General features: G+C 33.0%; 1 protein-coding gene across 1 annotated transcript in view; it reads right to left on the minus strand.

The window, feature by feature from the left end:
- The window catches only part of Sgcz (sarcoglycan zeta), a 452,049-nt gene that overhangs the window by 305,896 nt on the left and 124,885 nt on the right, over positions 1 to 21,268 (minus strand). The window lies entirely within an intron of this gene.

Below are 21,268 nucleotides of genomic sequence, written 5' to 3' on the forward strand. Positions count from 1 at the left end.
GTGCACACCTCTTCACAAGTCTTGAGTTAAAAGTATTTTTGTGTGACATCCTTGTACAGTATCATCTCTTTCCCACTGAATATGTTTCTTTACTCTTCTTCTCTTTGGTAAAATATTTTGAGCCTTTTACTGTAATTCTATTTCAAGAAAGGATTATGTGCTTTGTATCTGTGGACAGTTCTGGACTTAATGAAATGGCTTATAGCTGTTCTTGATGTTTTTTTCTACTTTATAATGTGTCCTGTAAAGATTGATTATGCCATTTCAGTTTTGAAAATTCTTTGGAATGGAAGTATCCTAAAATGAATGAAATGACTTTATTCTAGCTTATTTGGATATGTGATCTTCTTCCCTATTTTATTTTATTGCCAGGGGACAATAAAATAAAATATGTATCTCAACAAAAACATGAGAGAATTATGCCAGAACTGCTCCATGTGAGAAGCCTCACAATCTTTTATGTGAATTGTATAAACACTAAAATACTAGGAGCAATGGGTCCCCCTCTTTTCTAACACTTCTATTCCTGTGACACTACTTAAAGTCATCTGTACTTCATAGGTTCTTTTAGTGTAACATTGTTTACTCTTTGTTCTGACATCTTCATCAATGAATAGAATAATACATGATAATTTATAACATTTTCTGGAATTTTACTAGAACTCAATGTCAGAAGAGTCACTTTTTTTTTTTTTAAGAATGCATGATTCATTCACGGAATCAATCCATGCACATATATCTGGTTTTGATATTCCAGAGCAAACAAAACTTTGGACCTTCAGTGCCAATTCAAATTTCTGGGCATGTCATAACTACCTAAATCACCTGAATGATACCAGACAAAGACACACAATAAATCAATGGTGAAATGTCTAAAGAAATATGTAGTTGGGTTAACTAGGATAATTAATTTGTTCTGCTTGTTTTCAAATTTCAACACAAAGACTCCCAGAAATCAGGATGCAAACATAAGCCTTGATGCTATAGTTTGGAAATGGTTTGTCACCCAAAGCTCCATGTGCTGTGGGTGTTCTGCAGTATAACAGTATTGGTGGGTCTCTAAAACGAGGGTCCTAGTGGAGGTCATTAGGTCACAAGGGCATCAATTTTCAAAGGGATTAAAGCCCTATCACAGGTGTGGGTCAAAACTCCAGGAACTGCATTAGTTTCCTCAAGAATGGTTGTTTAAACAGCAAGGTCAACTTTCTCCACACTCTCTCTTGCTTGGCTCTCTTGTACACTTGGTTTCTCTACCATGTCATGATGCAGCTAAGGTCTCAACAGTACCAGCTGTCATGTTCTGGGGATTTTCCAGCAACCAGAATCATCAAGGCAAATTCTCACTTTATAAAGTATCCAGCCTCCTTCATTTTATTATAGCAACATAAAACAAGAGTAAGACACCTGGGGATAAGGATTGTTGTTACCTTGTTCATTCATATATCCCACAACCCCAGAATAGAGCTTGGTATATATTCACAGACAATAAAACATGTTAAACTTAAAAATCCAAAAGGAAAATAGTTTGTTTAAAGAGAAAGAAATTCATTTGAATTTAGAGTTTTACAAGGAAACACTTTTAAAAGGTTGGTAGGAAGTATGCAAGCCAAACTTCTTTTAATAAGCAAATTATTTGTCATGCTTTAGTAGAAAAAAGTTTAGTAGAAAAAAAAATTTTGATACTGGCAATGCCTCCAAAGTATGCAACATATATGACATAAAAAATAATCTTTGGCACTCAAATTACATTGATACATATATAATTGCTGAAGTTTAAGACCCACCTGTTTTTAATGATTGTTAATTCAAAATATAAAAATGAGAAAACACAAGCTTATCTGAAGTCTCTCATGAGGAAATCAACCAATATATGGTAAAAGTAACAGGAAACTTATGTTTTATCCATAAATACTGAAATCTGTTAGTCTATTTGGTACTGATTATACATATATTCCATATATGTGTTCACTTGGTTAAATAAAAGGTAAGAGAGGACATGTGACTTCCTTTTGAGAATTTTTTTTCCAGAACAATTCAGACTATTTAATTTAAACATTGATTTTCTCAGTCTGAATTTCAGTTTTAAATGTGTCGCAGATGCTTTAGTCACTCAACGGTGCAAAATAAAGTGAAAATTTGTCATTGGAAACTGAAGAAAAACTCAGATGGTTACTGAGCTAATTCTCTGTATACCATAAATATTTCATTGTATGAAAAAAAAATGGTTCAAGAAAGTGAACACAGACTTGATTTGCTGAAGAAATGGATTTCTGTGAGCTGGCATAGTTTTCAGCAGCAGCCTACATGAACTCTATCCAGAGACCTGCTGTGGTGGCCCCAGATCTTTTCTAGTTAACAATATTAACTTTCCCTAAATGATTTTGAAAACATCAGTGTCCATACTTTTACTCTTTTCTAGCAGTAGTAGCCTGTGCTCTTGAATTTTTCTCACTATGCTTCCCATCCTACACATTGTTTTTTTGTTTTGTTTTGTTTTTTTGGTACAAAGAATTTAACTCAGGGCACTGGAACACTGAGTCACATCCCCAGTCCTATTTTGTAATTTATTTAGAGATAGGGCCTCACTGACTTGCTTAGCACCTCACTTTTGCTGAGGCTGGCTTTGAACTCAGATCCTCCTGTCTCAATCTCCCGAGCCACTGGGGTTTCAGGTGTGTGCCAGTGCACCCAGCCCCATCCTATACATTTGTGAAATGTGGTGTTGATTAAAAAATAATGCTTTTAATAAACACAAGGTTAAAATTAATATTTCACTTGTTTCTCGTACACTTCCTTCTGCCGTTCATTTTCTTCTTCTTTCTTCCTCTCCTCTTCCTTCCTTTGTCCTGTCTTCTATTCCTCCTTTTATTTCTCCCTTCGTTTCTTCCTTTTTACCAGCCTTCATCTCTTATTACATTCTTCCTTCCTTTCTTTCTTTCATGCCTCCCTCACTCTCTTCCTAATAAGTATCGACATATTCAAATCGCTCACGAACCACTAAAGTGTATTAAATGCAAAAGTAGAATAATTATAGGGTTAGTGATGAGGTAGAGAGTAGAATGAGTTAGTGTTGCATTAAAAGACTAATGGAAGTCTAGAAGGGACAAGAAAATTGAGATAGATCTAAGAGGGTATGTAAAAGTCAGTGTATTTGTTCCTAGAAAACCTAGTCAGAAGGGAATTTTAAAAGACAAACAGATATAAAACGTTGAGGTTCATTACAAATTTCACAAAAAATGTTCTGGTGTATAAGGAGAGATGAGGGTAGAAATTCAAGGACTAGAAGACACAAATGATGAAATCGTGAGCAGCCTCTGTATAATGTGAGATGTTAAAGTTAGTTTTTCTTTTTGTAAGGAAAGACATACCTTTAAAATATTCAAACATTATACATTAAGAGAGATAATATATGCAAAACTTTTAAAGAAGTGATTAACAGTAACACTCCATAAAAGTTAAATACTGCAACTGTATGCTAATCAGAAATTGAAAGTCCTAACAAAAGAACTTCATCTTCCCAGCTCTATAACAAAGATAGTTACTTTGATCCATTTTTTTTCTATGTGCATTTTGAAAACTTCACCTGTGTACCTGTGTATGCATGTGCGTTTCATGTTATACCATAGTTTCTACATATAGAACTATTAATGTGCAATTTACATTTATAGAAGCACAATATATTCATATTTTATTCACCAATGAACCTTTATTGTGTTCTGTATTTTCACATATCATTTAACCAATCATCTATCAATGAATATATGCAACATTTTCCAATGCTTATGTTAATCAGTGCCACCATTGAATTTTCTAAATATGTATAAGACAATAAACTTTTCAACAGTTTTCTGCTTCCTACTACACTCATCTTTCTACTATGCTGATGTTGACAAGGACTGCTTTCCTGGATATTAAACGTTTGCCACAAAGAGAAGAGAAACTCTTTCATTAACATATAGTATCAATTTGACCACTTATATATACTAGGTAGTGCCAATATATTTTCAAAAGATCATCATTAAAATTGGGAGCACATATCAATCATTGTTTACAGTTTTATGTCTAATTATGTTGTGTTTGAAATACATTTTTTGTCAGTTTGAATTTCTTACTTTTATCTTTTTTTGTAATGCTAGGGATTGAACCAAAATATATACTAAGCATGTGCTCCACTGCTGAGCCATACACCCAGTTCACCAAATTCTACTTTTTAAATTGCATTTCTATTGTTTCATTTATTTTTTTAATTGATTTGTTAACACTCTTTATGGAGGGATCATATAAGTGAGACCATTCTCACCAGTGAACAAAAGCCACTCTTGTTTTCCATGAAGAGTACAGCACACTAAGAAATGCATCCCCCAGTCTCAACAGGCTAACTAAAGCCTGGGGTCATTGTAGTATGGTGACCAATACTGAGTGAGGGCAGGGGCCTCTGCTCAACCCAGTTGGTATACACCTAGTATAATTTTTATGTGTGCAATAATATAAAAAATTTGTAGAAACACATCTTCCAATACATTTCAAATAGTGCTTTTAATTTCAATTTAGATTTGTTTATAAGATTTTGTTCCATATTTCTTAGGTTTTAATTATAGGTATCATTTTTCCCTTTATAATCTAAGAAGTGGTAAAAGCATAGGAAGCTATAGGCCTAAGATATTAAAATGTCAGTATGAATGACAGGAACCGTGAGAAATGAGTAAAATCAAAATAAAAACGTATTGCTCATGGTTATCATTTACTACAGGAACTTTAGCAAAGAAGAGGAACTGAGAATAAGACTAAAGAAACCATATGAATAGTATAGACTAAAAAAGTTTAGTGCTAGGGATATAGCTCAGTCAGTAGAGTGCTTGCCTCACATGCACAAGGCCCTGGACTCAATCCCTAGCACCACACACACACACACACATACACACACGCAAATAATAATAATAATAATAATAATAATAATAATAATAAAAGCAAATTCATACCTAAATATTATTAATACTAATTGCAATTTAAGCTGTAAAGGAATTCCAAGAAAAAATGCTAAGATTCATCACTGGTTCATTTAACAAAGGTGTATTGGATGCTGACTATGTTGCATGAGCAATATGTTCTAGGTAATGTTCCCAGTGCCAGGGATTCAGTCATGAGCAGAAAGGGCACACATCCCTCTTTCATGAAGGTGTATCATAAAGGAAAGCATATTATGAAACACAACAAATTTTGTGGTATGTCAGATGGTCATGAGTGTTACAGAGAAAAATAAAAGAGGAGGGGTATTAGGAATAGATGTGAAAAGTGAGGAATGACATTTTTAACAGTGTGGCAAGGGTATATTTGTGCCCACCATCTTGGTTAATAGAAGGTAGTTAATAACCTTGTTAGAAAAAAATGTATTATGGCATTGGTCGTGCAAATCAAATGTCATGAATTCATGAAGTCAAGCATTTCAGAAATAGAATAAATAGAAAATGTGCTCATGGGAGTTTTCCTTATATAAAGAGAGAGATAGTGAGAGAGAGAAGAAAGGGGTCATAAGGTTGAGGAAGAAGCTTTGTTATTTCTGCTTTGGTTTAATTGAGCAAAACTTAGGCATGTTTCTAAGCTGATAAAAAGAATCGGAAAAAATAATGCAAACTGGACTCTAGATGACTATAAGAAGACAGTATGAAGAGCATTATACTGGTACAGGAGGAAACTGGAGATAATGAAAATGTAGGTAAAGAAATGTTACAAGATGCTACACTAAAATAAGTGGTTTAAAGAGAGTGCAAAGATCGGGTAAACATCCCGAAGGGAATGAATGGATGAGGAGGAGAATGGGAAAGTTGTCTAAAAGCAAATAAACAAAGTTTCCAGTGGCCTCTAAAACCACATTTTAAAATTATCATCTTTCTTACTGGGCAGCTTTTGAAAGCAGACACTTTATTGTTATTTTGGAAACCCAGGCTCAATATTCCATGGTAGCAACCTGGTAATGTTGAAAGGAATGAATGAACATGTCCATAAATCATGGTTTAATGTGCTCATTCAAGTAGAAGCAATGTGTATGTTAAATTCTCTTTGCCAACAACACTATCCTCATTAGAACTATCAGTCTTCATATCAAAAACACTGAAGACATTTTACACCGTGTAAGATACTTCAATAACATCATAACTTTTCTTTCTCCTGGTAGATGCCACAGAGTTTCTGTCCCCTACCATTTATGTCTCCATCGGGAACCTCTTCTGCTTTCCCTAGATTAGAAATGAGTGTGGTAATTTCCACTCTGCTTGATTCCTCCCTTTCTTGTTTCCTCTATTTGGATTTTCAAATGTTATTTTAAAATATTTAACTCATTGCTTTGTGTATGATGTGCATGCTAATATTCAGCTAATCATCATATTCTTTTAACTGAATCATATTCATTTATCCTGTTATCATTTGTAGGGCTTTATATATGAAAAGCTGTGTGTGGGGGGGTTGTTGTTGTTGTTGTTTTAGCTATTTAGAAAGATATCTGCATTTTAATCTCTATTTTAGGAAGTAGATATCACAAGGACTAGACTAAAGGACAAATTCAAAGAAGGTTGAATCTGGCTAGATGATAGTAATTCAATTTTAACAGAAATTAACTCTATGCATACATATGTGTGCATGCACACACACATGCATATTTATTTATACGTATATAATAATCAATATAGTTTGTTTATGCGATGCATATGTGAAGGTATATATTATGTAAAGTTAATATATATTGATATAATAAAAAACATATAAATATGTAATTACATATATATACCTATTTTCCTTCATTGTTCAATATGTAATATTCTAATACATATTTTTCATTTGATTTTTAACTTATAGGCAATGTAAGGGTTTGATTGATTTACAATGTTACTTTTACAATCATATTTTCCCTTCAGTCATATAAAGAAACTCAAATTTGAAGTATTTGTATATTTGCACATAATTGTGGTATTGTATTATTTTATACATAAAAGGAATTAGCTGTGCAATATGTTTATCATACTCTATTAATATTTATGGGGTACTGCAGTATGCAAAATAATTGCACTAACAATTTGTTAAAACCATTACATTACTAGAGTTTTTTATTTAAAATTTGTTTCACCCAAGCTCTGAAAATTTACTTTGAGCTCTAGGAAATAGTTTAACACAAAGTCAAGTGTTCAGAGTTGAAATTCAGTGACAAGTTATTTGTTCTACACTAAATGGTTAATTTGGAAATTCATGGATGGTCATGTGTTTTAACAAAATTCGAGTAGTTCCCACACAGAAGTAGGTTCAGGAAATAGAAAGCATCCACACTTTTATTTACTGATTTTCTCAATTTGGATGTAAGTTCACATTAAACCCCGCAAATTCTACATGTTAATTTAAAATAATTTTTACAAGTTTACAATATGCTTTCACAGTTTCAATAAATTATTTGTGAATTAGCATAGAAAAATTCTTTTTGAAAGTCAGATAAAGAGAGAGAGAGATTTTATTTTGATAGTAGAGGCCACATATATTTCATTACCAACAAGGATACTATGACAGAGATAGCATATTATACAATCTTTGCTTTGAACAAAATTGCTTTGTCAGGATACATCAGTGAACACTCCAGTCCAGGATCTCTGTCTGTAGTCCACATTCCTGTGGGCTGTTGCATACAGTAAACATGAGCTGTAATTTATGGTATTTTGGAGGATGCAAAATGTTATGGAAGATATAAAGGTAGCATAGGTCCCATTAAAAGGAATCATTGATGCTGGAGTAGAGGATTGAGTTTCAGCAGGGTTGCAATTTGAAACAAATTTATTGGAGGTAGTGAGGTTGGAGTAAACACCAGAAGCAAGTGGAGGAGTGAAGTCCAGGCTTTCAGCAGAGCATTCCAGGCAGAGGCAGGCACCAGGGAAAAGCTCCAGAGGCAAAAACTTCCAAAATATGTTCCAGAAGCAGAAGGAGACTGGCAGCCTGGCTGGGGCAGACTCGGGTAAAGAGACAGGGACAGGATGAAGCAAGAATGGAGGTGATCATCCTGTGATTTTTAGGTCCATTATAGAAAGTTAAAAGTGGCCCCCCAAAGATGCCCATATGAATTTGTAAGTATGGACTTTTTTAGAGGTAATTAAGTTAAGGATTTTGAGATGAGATCATCTGGGATTTAGTGTGGGCTGTAAATCCAGTGATCAGTGAAGAAGAGAAGACACAATGTCACCGTGTGATAGTTTCAAGACCTCAACCAATTTAATTAACTTTTGTAAACACAATTGTCATTATCCATCCACAAAGCTTATAATATATGTGGAAAATAAATAAAAATCATTTGAAACATCAGGAAGTAGTAATGATAAAAAGGTATTATTTTTCATAACTCTGAATAATAGCCAGGATAGTAATATTTGGTCCCTGAGAGAGAAATGAAGTGTTAGTCAATCAGTTGCCTTGCATGAAAGCAGTGAAGAATAAATGCTCTTGATACATTTACCCTTTGCCCCCTCATCTCCTCCCTGTGATTCTCCTGGCCAAATCCACTCGTAGCCAGTGATCAAGGAGCTCAGTGAAATAGTCCATGAAGATCACCCTACAAAGGCACTGAGCAGAGATGAGAGTAAATCTGTAAGGGCAAAAGACAGCATCCAGCCCATAGTAAATGTAGTTATATTTAAAGTATGTATTCTCTTTTCTGGTCAGTATTTTTTTTTCATTGAATTAGCAATCTTCTCAACAATCAACCACAGACGTTGGACTATTAATGATAATCTTATCCACTAGACTTGAAGAAGTTTCTATGGAAACTCCTGGCTTAAGACATTTTTTGGGGAATCTAAGAGGTCAAAGCTGCCTTCATAATGACAGTAAGACTGTATTTATCTGTTAGTTGGTTTTGCATTTGCCCTGACAATGCAGAAGCAATGGTGTCATTACCACCCATGAATCAAGCCAGAGACATCAAACTCTGGTCATGATATTTTTCACCTTTATGAGTTTATCTGTTGGTGATGGCAGGCAGAGGGTGCCTCTTAAGAATATCCTTCATGATGCAGTAAAATTTATTAGTTTCATGTATCTTAATCACTGCACAGCACCTTGGGAGGCTGAGGCAGGAAGAGCCTGAGTTCAAAGATAGCTTCAGTTAAAAACAAGGTGCTAAGCACTCAGTAAAACCCTGTCTCTGAATAAATACAAATGTAGGGCTGGGGATGTGGCTTAGTAGTAGAGTGCCACCAAGTTCAATCCCTGGTACCCAGAAAAAAAATCTCAATTACTGATTACAATTATGTTTTAGTGATGAATGGGAAGTATGCATAAAACATTTCCACTGTGTATCAAAATGAATTAATACTTCAGAAGAAAAGCCCTTGTGTAATTGAGCTGCATCCTGAATCGGCCAAGGTGTTGAAGGCCACAGACAAGTCAAGTTGGCGCCTGACACTTTGCCAGGAGGAGTGGTTTGAGAAGTAACGCCAGTGAGCCATTAAGATGATGGAGATTCCTTAAAGACTGACTGCTGTGTCTAGATTATGTCAATTAAGTTAAGCTGTGTATAATTATTAAGATGATGAGGATTCCTTAATGACTGATTGCTGTAACTGGATGATGCTAAATTGAGTCAAGCTGTGTATTCAGTTATGTATATATACCTCTGCTGTCCTGCAATAAAGAGGCTCCCGCTGTATCAACCTTCACAAGTTGCTTGTCAACCCCGGTTATTTTGCCCAGCCAACTGTGGCACAGGAAAACAACTGACAGCATTTTTTGACAAAGATAAAACTCAAACTTTTCAGCAAAGCCTCAAACTTTGAAAACACTTATCTACACCAGGATATTAATAGTCTCCTAGCATGTAGAGTCTTTTTAAATGAGATTTTTGGTGGCATTACCATGTGAATATTTGACATTACATAATGAAATCTGTCAACCTTTAGGGGTTCTACGTAACTCCATAAATTGATATTTTCAAAATTACCCATTGACTGAAGTAACAAAATAATACATGTGCAAAAAATCTAATTAGAAAGAAAGATAAACAATGGATTTAAATTAAACTGATTACAACAAGCTTAATGACATGGTTCATTATAAAACATTGAAAACATTCTTTAATAAATTATAATTTGTCAAGTTTTACTATAGTATCAGAGAATATTCACAATTATCTGAAAGCTACTTATTTTTCCAAATACATAACAATGTGATGCAAGAATTTCCTTATGAAGTTCAACCAACACAGAATATTGCAACTGATGTTTCCTCTATTAAGCAAGAATTAAGAGGTGTGCAAACTAAAAAACAATGACACACTTCTGAATAGTTTTCTGAAATTTGTGTTTTTAGAATAGTTTTTTATTAAAATATATTTTTATTGGAAAAACTTTTCATAATAATACTTCTTTTCTATAAGTATTTTACTTATATTAACATATATTGTATTATTATTGTTATTTTGAGATCATTAGTGAATAAAATTATTTTCAGTTTTAATTTCTAATTTAGTATCAAAATTATATGAACAACATTTCTCCAGAGCCCTCAATAACATTTAAGAATATGGAGGGGACCTGAGACCATAATGTCTAGACTTCCTAACAAATGTTCAGAGATTATATAAACTTATGTTAAAACTTCAATTGCTGTTTGCCTAAAAATAAGTATATCTATAATTTTATATTTGCATATTTTACACAGAATAAATTTTGTACATAATTCTAAGAAAAATTGAATTTCAACATAAGGACATATGGCCTTTGGATAAATTGCATGAAGTCAAAGCACAAAAATCACTACTTTGTTTCATAAAAGACTAGATGATTATTTATGTGTGTTTTAAATAGTTTGGCACATGAAATCTAGCATTTATTCAAATAGCCTACTAGAAAGTTTATGAGAATTATAATTAAGAAGTCATTAAACCATAAAATGTTTTTTGCAAATGGTCACACTTGACAAATAAACATTTACTATTCATAATTTATGAGTATTTTAGGAGCCAAAAGTGAATAATTTTTTCCCCAATATTCTGAAGAACAATTGCTATGAATTTTAAAATTTTGTATGTGGGAAAGATTTTACATATATATAAAAATATATATTTATATATATTATGGAATTGGTACCTTATGTATTCATAATTTTAGAAAATACAAGTGTATTTATTAAAAATAATATTTATTACACATATTTTCTTAAAAAGAATGTCCTTAAGTTGGTCATGGATTTTATAATTCAGCCTTTTTAAAAAAATTATGCTTAAATTATGATAGCTATTACTAATTTTTTACAGAGAAAAAAATAATATTACATCTTATATCATTTAGGAGGAGCTCAAATGACTATGGTTTTCTTCATTCAGTTCTCTTCTAGACATATGCATGCATAGAGCGCACCCAGAATCAAGTGCAATGAACAAGTAAAACCGTGCTCCTAGAGGGGTTAGGAATAAAAGACTGATTTTTATTTCATATCAGTATTTAAACATTTGGGTTAGTTTTGTGTTATCATGTAAACCTTCATGTCATCAGATATTTCCAAAGGTTGAAACAGATTTTTCAGTAATTTTTATGTTTTTAAGAATGAAAGAATTTTCTCTAAGAAATTGCTTAAAATATCACTGCATGAAAATTGTGGTTATACGTTAACACTCTAATCTCTATCATAAATCTCTATTAATCTGTCATTTGCTAGGAAAAAAATATATATATATACTTACATATATATTTGACTGACAGTATTATAATTAATTTCTAAAAAAAAATCATTCTCTTTCCATTTTTAAAACATTTTATAATCCAAAAATAGTTTCTGTAAATCACAGAAGACAAGAAATAATTAGGACACAGGAACTCTCACAAAGTTTCTTTAACAAAGTTTTATAGATGACAAGTATTAGCCCTGCCCAGTGGTAGGAAGAGCCTCATGGTTACAACAAGGATCAAGGAGTGAATTCTCAATAGGCTCTGGCTTTAACCATTATACACTTAATGTATTTTGTGGGTATTGGGGATTAAATCTAGGGTCTCACATGCAATACCACCAAGCTACATGCCCAGCCCATAAGATTTCACTTTTTTTTTGTAATGGTACTGTGGATTGAACCCAGGACTTCATACATGCTAGGCAAGCACTCTGCCACACAGCTACATCCCCAGCCATTAACCACTATATATTTGTTAAAGGGAACAGTTCTTACAAGATTTCTTATAAGTTTTATAGGAGGTTTCAGTTTAGTGTGATTGCTATGAGTGCCTTGATTAAATATGTATACATATATATGTAAAATATATATATATATACATACACACATATATACATAAGCACATATTTACATATTTTACATAGTACACCTATACTACAAAAATACTATAGATAGTATATTTTATATATAATATGTAATGTTATCAGTATATTGTAGGTAAATGTTTACATCTTTATGATAGATATTTTTTCCTCTTAAAACATATTCTATTAAAACTTCCTCAACTCTCAGTTTTTGGATTCTGCTAATTAACAAAATGCGTTGCCTGTATATTAGCATAGGAAGTTAGTAATTATTGAATACAAGTGACAGAATTTCTTTCTTATAGACTTATGTTAAAGCCATCATTTTTATTGAAGTTATTATTATTTTATTGAGAATAAATCCTACTAATCTAGAGAATAAAATTGAGAAAAAATATTTTTAATGAAAAAATTCACATGTCATGTTATAAGTTCATGAATTTCTAAGACTTGGGTAGCATAAACTCTAACTACACATCTTTTTAGAAGAATTGTTATTATGCATAAATTTTGGCAATGATTCTTACAAACATAGAATATAATTCTAAAGCCCAAAATTCTAGGATTTTAAGAAAGTAAAGAAAAAGAACCAATAGCACTCAACTTATCTTCCCATCTGTACTTCAATTTATCTTTAATTCTATAGCTATTCAGAGAAAATGCTTCTAAATAAGAAAATAATTTGACTTAAATCACTTCTTCATGCTAATTTAAATTTAAACCACTTGATTTAGAGCCCTAAATTCTGAGTCATCATTATTAAAAGTCAGTTCTCCTGAAGTTATATTATAATATTAACATACTGTAAAAGAATACCATTAAGTTTTCTGTTTAAATCAAAATAGACAATAAATACTATCCTTTATGTGGAAAAACAGACATGCAAAAATAACCGGGAAATTGTTTTTTTTATCTAGCAGTGATAAGACATAACCCCATCAAACATTAACTGTTGTATAAGCTCTCTAAAATTAAAACAATATAATACTGCTCACAAATAGACCGCCCCTCAAACAAAAGTGGAATGAAAGAAATTACAGAAATAGACTTGATTCAAATGTGACATTACTGTGGGATAAAACTGCTATCCATTTATTGGGGAAAATATGGACTTTTTAATTAAAGTGACTGGAACAAATTGTAAGACATTTGGGAAAAGAAAAATTGAGACTATTACTCCATATTAAACAAAATAATAAATCCAAATGAATGAAGAATGTAAAAATAACAACAAATAAGCAAAACCAGAAATAGTTCTAAAGTAAAGCATGGGTACATGTATTACTCGAGCATAGAACAAGTTACTCTATTTCTCAAAATACAGATATAATAAAAGAATGTTGATAGTTTGACAACATTAAAAAATGTGTTATGGGAAAAATGTCATACTGACACATAAGCATAGTCACATGCCAACTGTCAATCTGGGAGAAATATTTACAACATTTATCACAGGTAAAAGACTAATAACCATATTATATACAGATATTTTTAAGGCTGACAAGTGAAAAGACCAAACTTCCCATAGAAAACAGAGCAACAGAGAACATAAAAAAAAAACTACAATAAAAAAAATTTTTAAAAGACTTAAACATACGAAATGATGTTTACTCTTAACATAAGAAAATTTGATAAAGCAATGGATGTAATATTATTCACATTACTCTTAATTTTTTTTTCATGTTTATGCAATGCTAGGGATCCATTTTAGGGTATCATCCATGCTAGGAAAGTACACTACACTGACCCACACCCCTACCCCTTTTATAATTTTTGAATTAGGAACATTTCAAAATTATAACCGGATATTCATGAGGAATCTATGAGGAAAGAAGTACCCCCACACACTGATAAATAGCTATTATTTATTGAGTACTTATTAAGTGGTAGTGCTGTACCTATACAATTTCATTTAGAATTTACCATAACTAGTACCATCTTCTGGTTTAGAAATTTAGAAACTAAAGCTTAGAATATGTAAGTCATCTATCCCAAGGTTACACAGGTGGAATTTGAGAGCCAATAAACTGAATGACTCTATAGATTTTAATTTTTTAGAAAAATGTCCATAGGTCACACTGGGAAAAGAAAAAGATCTTCTGAAAAGAGGACACTTAATGGAAAAAAATAATAATTATTTGTTGGCTCATGATAAGGAATGTTTCTCCGACTAGTCAAGTTATTATTATTTTCCCATCCATTCTTCTCTTAAATGAACACATTTGTTTGGCAACAGTTATTTATCCCAAAGAATTAACAGAAGAAGGACCAATTAGAACTGTGTGTGGCTTGGCAGTGGCACACACCGGCAATCCCAGCAGCTGGGGAGGCTGAGGCAGGAGGAACATAGATTTCAAATTTAACAACTTAGGCCCTGAGCAACTTAGCAAGACCCTGACTCTAAATCAAATATGAAAAAGGGCTGGGAATGTGGCTCAGTGGTTAAGCAACTCTGGGAGTGCTTCATAATCAGAAGAAGGCACCAAATCTTTGTTCATTAGGGTTGCTAAGCTTGGGGCTGCTGTTTGCCATCTTCCCCAGTGCAGAGAAGTGAAATGTTCCTTCTAATTGGGAAGATAAAGGTCAACACACAACTGAGAAACAGAAAGAATCTGGTTGCTGAAATCTTTTATGTTCCTCATTTCAACTTTGTCAAAGCACTTCTTCCCTATACTATTTTTAAAAGTTATTTCAGGAAGAAATGCTGCCACTAATTTAATTTGTTTTTAAGTAGAAGCATAAAGGCATGTTAGTGAAAGTTTTGATCAAGAGGAAGACTAATCATAGCCTCTTTGTCAAGCGATTAGCATGGCTTTGAGGTACAGACTGAACTGAAGGGAGAGGGAGTGGAGGAGCACCCTAGAGAAGTGATCTAGTGCAAAGCTGGACCTGGTGAGTGACATCAAAACCTAAGAGGGGATTGATGAAAGAGCTGTCAGGATAAGCAAGTGAAAGCATCAACAGAGAGTTAACTACAAGGAGCTGAGTCTGAGTTCAGCCAGGACGGAAGCTGTTACTCTGAACCAGTAACTGCTAAAGGCAGGCATAGCTGGTTTCAGCAGAAGAGATGGCTGAGAGTGTAAATAGAAAATGAAGAACATATCTTAGACCCTAAACTTGGAATACTTGTCAGGATCAGAAAAAGCAACGGAATGAAAAAGACTAAGGAATATCAAAGAAGTAAAGAAAAAATAACAGGAAAAAAAAAGGAGTTTTTCATTTCAATTTCATTTTGTTTCTCTCTATATATGGATGAAGTGTGACTTCAGGTTCATGTGCCTTGATTTTCACTTTGACTAGAAGCCTCTTTCATGTGCCTGATTGATCTCAGAAAATGTGGTAGAATCCAAGTAAAAACCAAACAGCAACTTACGGATTTAGCTTTCCCATTGGTACTCATGTTGTACCCTGAAAATTTCAGCTCAGGACACTATTATCCATCTTACACATTTCTAGCACATTGTGCCAGGCTTTTAACAGTTCGTGTTCTTAATATGACATATTAAATTAGTAGGTATTATTGTATTATGTTTTATTTTATCATGAATGATTTATCACCTAAAGCCAGGTATGTTTCAGAAAAAAAAATTGTACTTAAAATAATGTTGAGAAAAAAACAATACAATTAATTTGAGTGTTGTTTATAATGTAATTTATGCAGTTAGTAAAAGATTAGGCAATTGAGCACTACTCTGAAACATTTTCACAAATTGTCCTGTTGCTGATGAAGGAAATAGGTTTAAAAGTCTTCTTTTTCATTCAATGTGTGCATAATTGCAATGCAAACAAAGAAGATATATCTGTTTTTTTTTTTTAAGTGGGAAAGCCTCTGAATATGGATTATTGAATGGGACCTGGAAAAAACAAACAAACAATCACACAACAGATGGAAGAATTGTCTTGATCACTCCATGCTGCTTAGGATTCAAGGCAAAGTGGTCAGAGCCAGACAACAGGAGAAATTACTCAAAATTGCAAATGCTGCCTGAAAAGCTTGTAATAACATTTTGTAAATGTATGCCTCAAAGAGGCAAAGCAGACATTTAATATTGCAGACTTACCACTTTATTCTCACTGACCTTGCCATCCCTTCATTTTAAAACCCAAGACATTGCTTTAATATAAAATGCAATACTTTCAAATATCACTGGCATAAACATCATCTCACAGCAAGTTTTCCTTCATTTTCCAGATATTGCTTGTTTTCTAAAGAAAACATTTCAATATCCCTTGATTTTTTTATATCTAAATGATATTTCTTTTAAAAAAATATAGAAAACTTACCAATAATTCTGCTTTCAGGAAGATGAGTTAGACATAACTATTACCTGTGTCTCCTGCTAAGTACAACTAACACCTTTGGACATTACATAAAAAATCAAATCAAAACAAAACAAACATACACTATTCAAAAGGTGGAGAGAAGGTGAAGTGGCTAGCTCTCTCAGATTCAGGAAATTTTTTAAAAGGCAAGGGGTTGCCAGGCACAGTGGTGCACGCCTGTCATCCCAGCTGCTCAGAGACTGAGGGTGGAGGATCCGGAGTTAAGTCAGCTTCAGCAACTTAATGAGATGCTGTCTCTAAATAAAGTACAAAAAAACCATAAAGAAGGTCTGGAAATGTTGCTTACTGGTTAAGTGCCCCTGAGTTCAACCCCCATCACCAAAAAATTTTTTAAAAGGCAGGGTTTTGGGGGCTGGGGATGTGGCTCAAGCGGTAGCGGGCTAACGCTGGGTTCGATCCTCAGTACCACATACAAATAAAATAAAATGTTGTGTCTACCGAAAACTAAAAAATAAATATTAAAAAATTCTCTCTCTCTCTCTCTCTCTCTCTCTCTCTCTCTCTCTCTTTAAAAAAAAGGCAGGCTTTGAATTCTTGAGTTTTCTTTTTACCTCATTTATCACAGTCTGAATTTAATCTGTATGATTATAGATTAGAAATTATAGGTTAATGAAATATTAATTAGTAAAATAATAGGATTATCAGATAAGTGTTATAGAATTATAGTAAGGTTAAGTTACTTCAGTCTGCCATAGCTATAAGATAAAAAATAACAATACAACAATGTAATCACTGTAAGACATAGGACTTAAGTTGCTAACAATAAGATATAGATAATGTAAGGTGATAAGTGTAAGCTCAGAGGTCTAATATAGTTACAGATAAATATAGAGATGGATATAGGTTACTAGAACAGAAGTCAAGTATAAGAAATAATAGAGACAAGCATAAGTAAGTATAGCCACAGGGACTCCATCTTCTTGGTTCCTGTGAACTTGTTAACTTGTGAACTTGTTACACAGGCTGTTATTTTTAAATTGGTTTTGTGTAGACTCAAATAAATGAGGATGTAGAACTATACAAATGAGGATATAGACCCCCATAAATTAGGATATGGTTTTCTGTTTTTGCTATGCTAACCGCATTTTCAGCCCCTGTATTGTGCATACTTGCTACTTGCAAAATTCCACAGGAAAGTCCCCAGGGTATCATTTTCTTCGCTGTTTTCTTCCTTGAATACTTTGGTCACAAACAACTCAGGGCTGCTGTTCTTTCAGAGAGCTCCTTGGTCTCTGACAAAAGCAGTCCCAAGACAGGTAAAATTGGTAAAATAAAATTTTTTGATTTGTTTCAAATTTGGAATTGGTGTCTTTTCTGAGTGGTCTCCCCATAACAAAATAGTAACCTAAAATATAACTTAGAAACAGACAAAAATAAAATAAAAAAGAAAAAAAGAAAAACGCAAATGCTTCTTCTTTCTCTATACGCAAATGTTCAGGAAAGAGGCAACCTAGCAAGAGAGAATCCTTTAGACAATAATCCTTCCACTACAGTAAAAAGTCACAGAGTGCCGCTACTGTCTCCCATAGCAGCAAAGGCTGAGTACAGAGCCCATACTACTACTACTACTACTACTGCTACTTCTTCTTCTTCTTCAATATTTTTTAGTTGTAAATGGATCATTTTATTGTATCTATTTATCTGCAGTGCTAAGGATCAAACCCTTACACGTCAGGTAAGTGCGCTACCATTAAGCCACAACTCCAGCCCCAGAGACCATATTTCTACCTACACCAAACTGTAATGAAGCAATCAATACCCTCTCCTGCTGGGGTTATATCATAAGAGGCTAAAATAGAGCTAGACCTTACCAAAAGCAGAAAAGTTTCTCTGCTTCCTTCTCAAACCACCTTCAAATCAAAAGAGGATTAAGTGGGAAATCTAGATTTCTATCCTGAATCACAGCAATGAGGATTCCCTGCTTACTACCTCGGGATTGTGTCAAGGATCATGCCAAAGGTTTGTTGTTGTCATTGTTTTCCTGTTTTTGTCCCCCTTATGCACATAAAAGTTGTTGGATGGATGTATTGGGTATGCTATCTAAAAGAAACTCAATGAATATATATTACCTGTGGCTGAAAAAATGATAGAGAAGATATGTCTTTAAAACATTCATGAGAAGGCAGGAGTGTCTACATTAACATAAGCTAAAGTACATTTCAGACAACAAGAAAATCTGATGAGTAATGGAAAGAGAAAAAATGTATATAATAATAAATGGCTAAATCCATCAAAATGATATAAGTATTTTAAAAGGGCAGACATGAACATGTATAAAACATGTAAAAGTAAAACTGATAGATTTTAAAGGCAAAAATAGACAAATCAGACAAATCAACAATTACTTTGAAGAATTCAATACTTTTCTCTCAACAATTGGTTGAACGAATGACAAGAAAATGAACCAATCTAGAGAATTAATCAAGAGTACCTGCATCATTCTGCTGTCATGTATAGCAAATTAGCATAAATAAATAAATTTTTAAAAAGAATACCTTCAAATAACAGGGTCTATTTAACACTTAAATTACATATCACTTAACAATGAGTAAATATTCTTCTAAAAAACACTATTTTCAAGAAGTTGTTGGTTCATACCAAACTCAAATAGTAGTTTTGCCAAAAAACCACAACCTCCAACACTATCAAAATCTCTAACCAGAATTATACATTTGTTAGAACTGGTAAACATACTTAAAACATCAGCATTACTCAAAGTCTAAAATTCAAATTATGGTCACTTTTGGTGTTAAGCATTCTATGGATTTGAAAAAGTATAATGACATGAATCAACCATTACAGTATTTTATAGAATAGTTTCACTGCCTAAAAAATTTCTCTTAGCTCTGCCTTTTCATCTCTGCTTCTTCCCTAACTTCTGGCAACCACTGATTATTATAACTTCCCCACAGTTTTGTTTTTCCCAGATTATCAAAGTGGAAAACATGTAGTACACAACCTTTTCAAATGGATTTCTTCCCTCAGTTATATGCATTTGAGACCCTTCCTGTTTTTTCGTGTTTTAATAGCTTATTCTTTTAATGATGAAAAATCTTTGATTATCTTGATATGTGAAAGTTTACTTTTCCATTTTTCTATTGCAGAACACTTTGGCTGCTTCCATGTTTTATAGACTGTAAATAAAGCTACTATAAACACTCATGTGCATGATTTTATGTGGATATAAGTCTTCAAATTCTTTGAGAAAATAACAAGGAAGATGATTGCTAAAGTACATAATGAGAGTGTTTAGTTTTGGAAGCTATTGCCAAACTCTCTTACAATGTGGCTGTGCACATAATATGCATATTTAATTAAATGTATAATCAACAATATTGTTGCTATTATTTTGAACATTACTTTTTAGATCAGTTAAAAATAAGAAAAATAAAGTTTTTATCTTATCTCCCTACTCTTTTCATAATACTTCTTCATGTAGATACAAGTTTCTGATCCATATTATCATTTTCTCTCTGAAGAACTTCTTTTTAATATTGTTTGTAAGGCAGGTCTACTGGCAACAAATTTGATTTTTTTTTGAGGAAGTCTTGATTTCTCTTTCAATTTTGAAAAATAATTTTAGCAGTATAATGGTTTTTTTCTACACTTTAACATTTTATTTTATTCCTATTTGGAGGAGAATTCACCTGTGGCTTTTATTGGTCTCTATTTAGTGCATTTATACATAATAACGTGGGTCATTTTTTATATTTTCATAAATGCATGCAACATAGTTTTCTCCATTTCAACCCCGAGTATTGTCCATTGCCTTTCCTCCTTCCTCCTCCTAACTCCCTTAGTCTACTATATTTGTCCCTTTCTATTTATTTACTTATTTGCTTAACTGATGCATTATAGTATATTTAAAATTGGAATTCATTGTGGTACATTCATATATGCACCTAGCATAATTTGGTCAACTTCATTTCCCAGTTCTTCTCTTCTTCATTTCCTCTGACTTCATCTTTGATTAATTGCATAAAACTGCAGTGGAGAATAGCATGAATAGACCAGACCAATCTTAACATTATGAGGAATCAAAGATAAGAGATGCATTGGGACACACAGTCAGAAATACAGGGGTAAAATCATGAATAGAATATAGAGAGCTCTTGGAACAACATCAAAATGTCAAACATGAAACTGATAGGCACTGAGTAAGGAGAGGAGATACAAACTAATGGCATAGCAAAATTATTCAGTAATATAATAGCAGAAAATGAGCCTAATTTAGTAATATCATAAAGTTGAATAGTATGTGACTTGGCTCTGATGTAGTTGTAAATAGGGTTCAGTGTGTTCTCTCAACATGGTCCTAATATTGGGAAAATAGAGGACATACAGAGTAGAAGAATCCATACCTAAATATCCACCTAGCCCAAGGCACTTACAAGAAAGAAGCTTACAAAATTGTCCCTTGCATAAAAGAAATGATCATCATCCCAGTGGCTGGGCAGACATACAAGCAGTATGAAAAACAAGAGAACAAACCACCTCATCCAGCCTATAACACAGTGGAGGAAATGTCAGAAAAAGACTTTAGAGAATTTATAGTTAAAATGGTCAATGAGCCAAAAGAAGATGTAAAGAATAAAATTAGAGAGAAAATACTGGATTTAGAAGATTCCTTTCTATAAAGAGATAGAGATTC

Source organism: Urocitellus parryii, chromosome 14, assembly GCF_045843805.1.
Source record: "Urocitellus parryii isolate mUroPar1 chromosome 14, mUroPar1.hap1, whole genome shotgun sequence".
Lineage (NCBI taxonomy): Eukaryota > Metazoa > Chordata > Mammalia > Rodentia > Sciuridae > Urocitellus > Urocitellus parryii.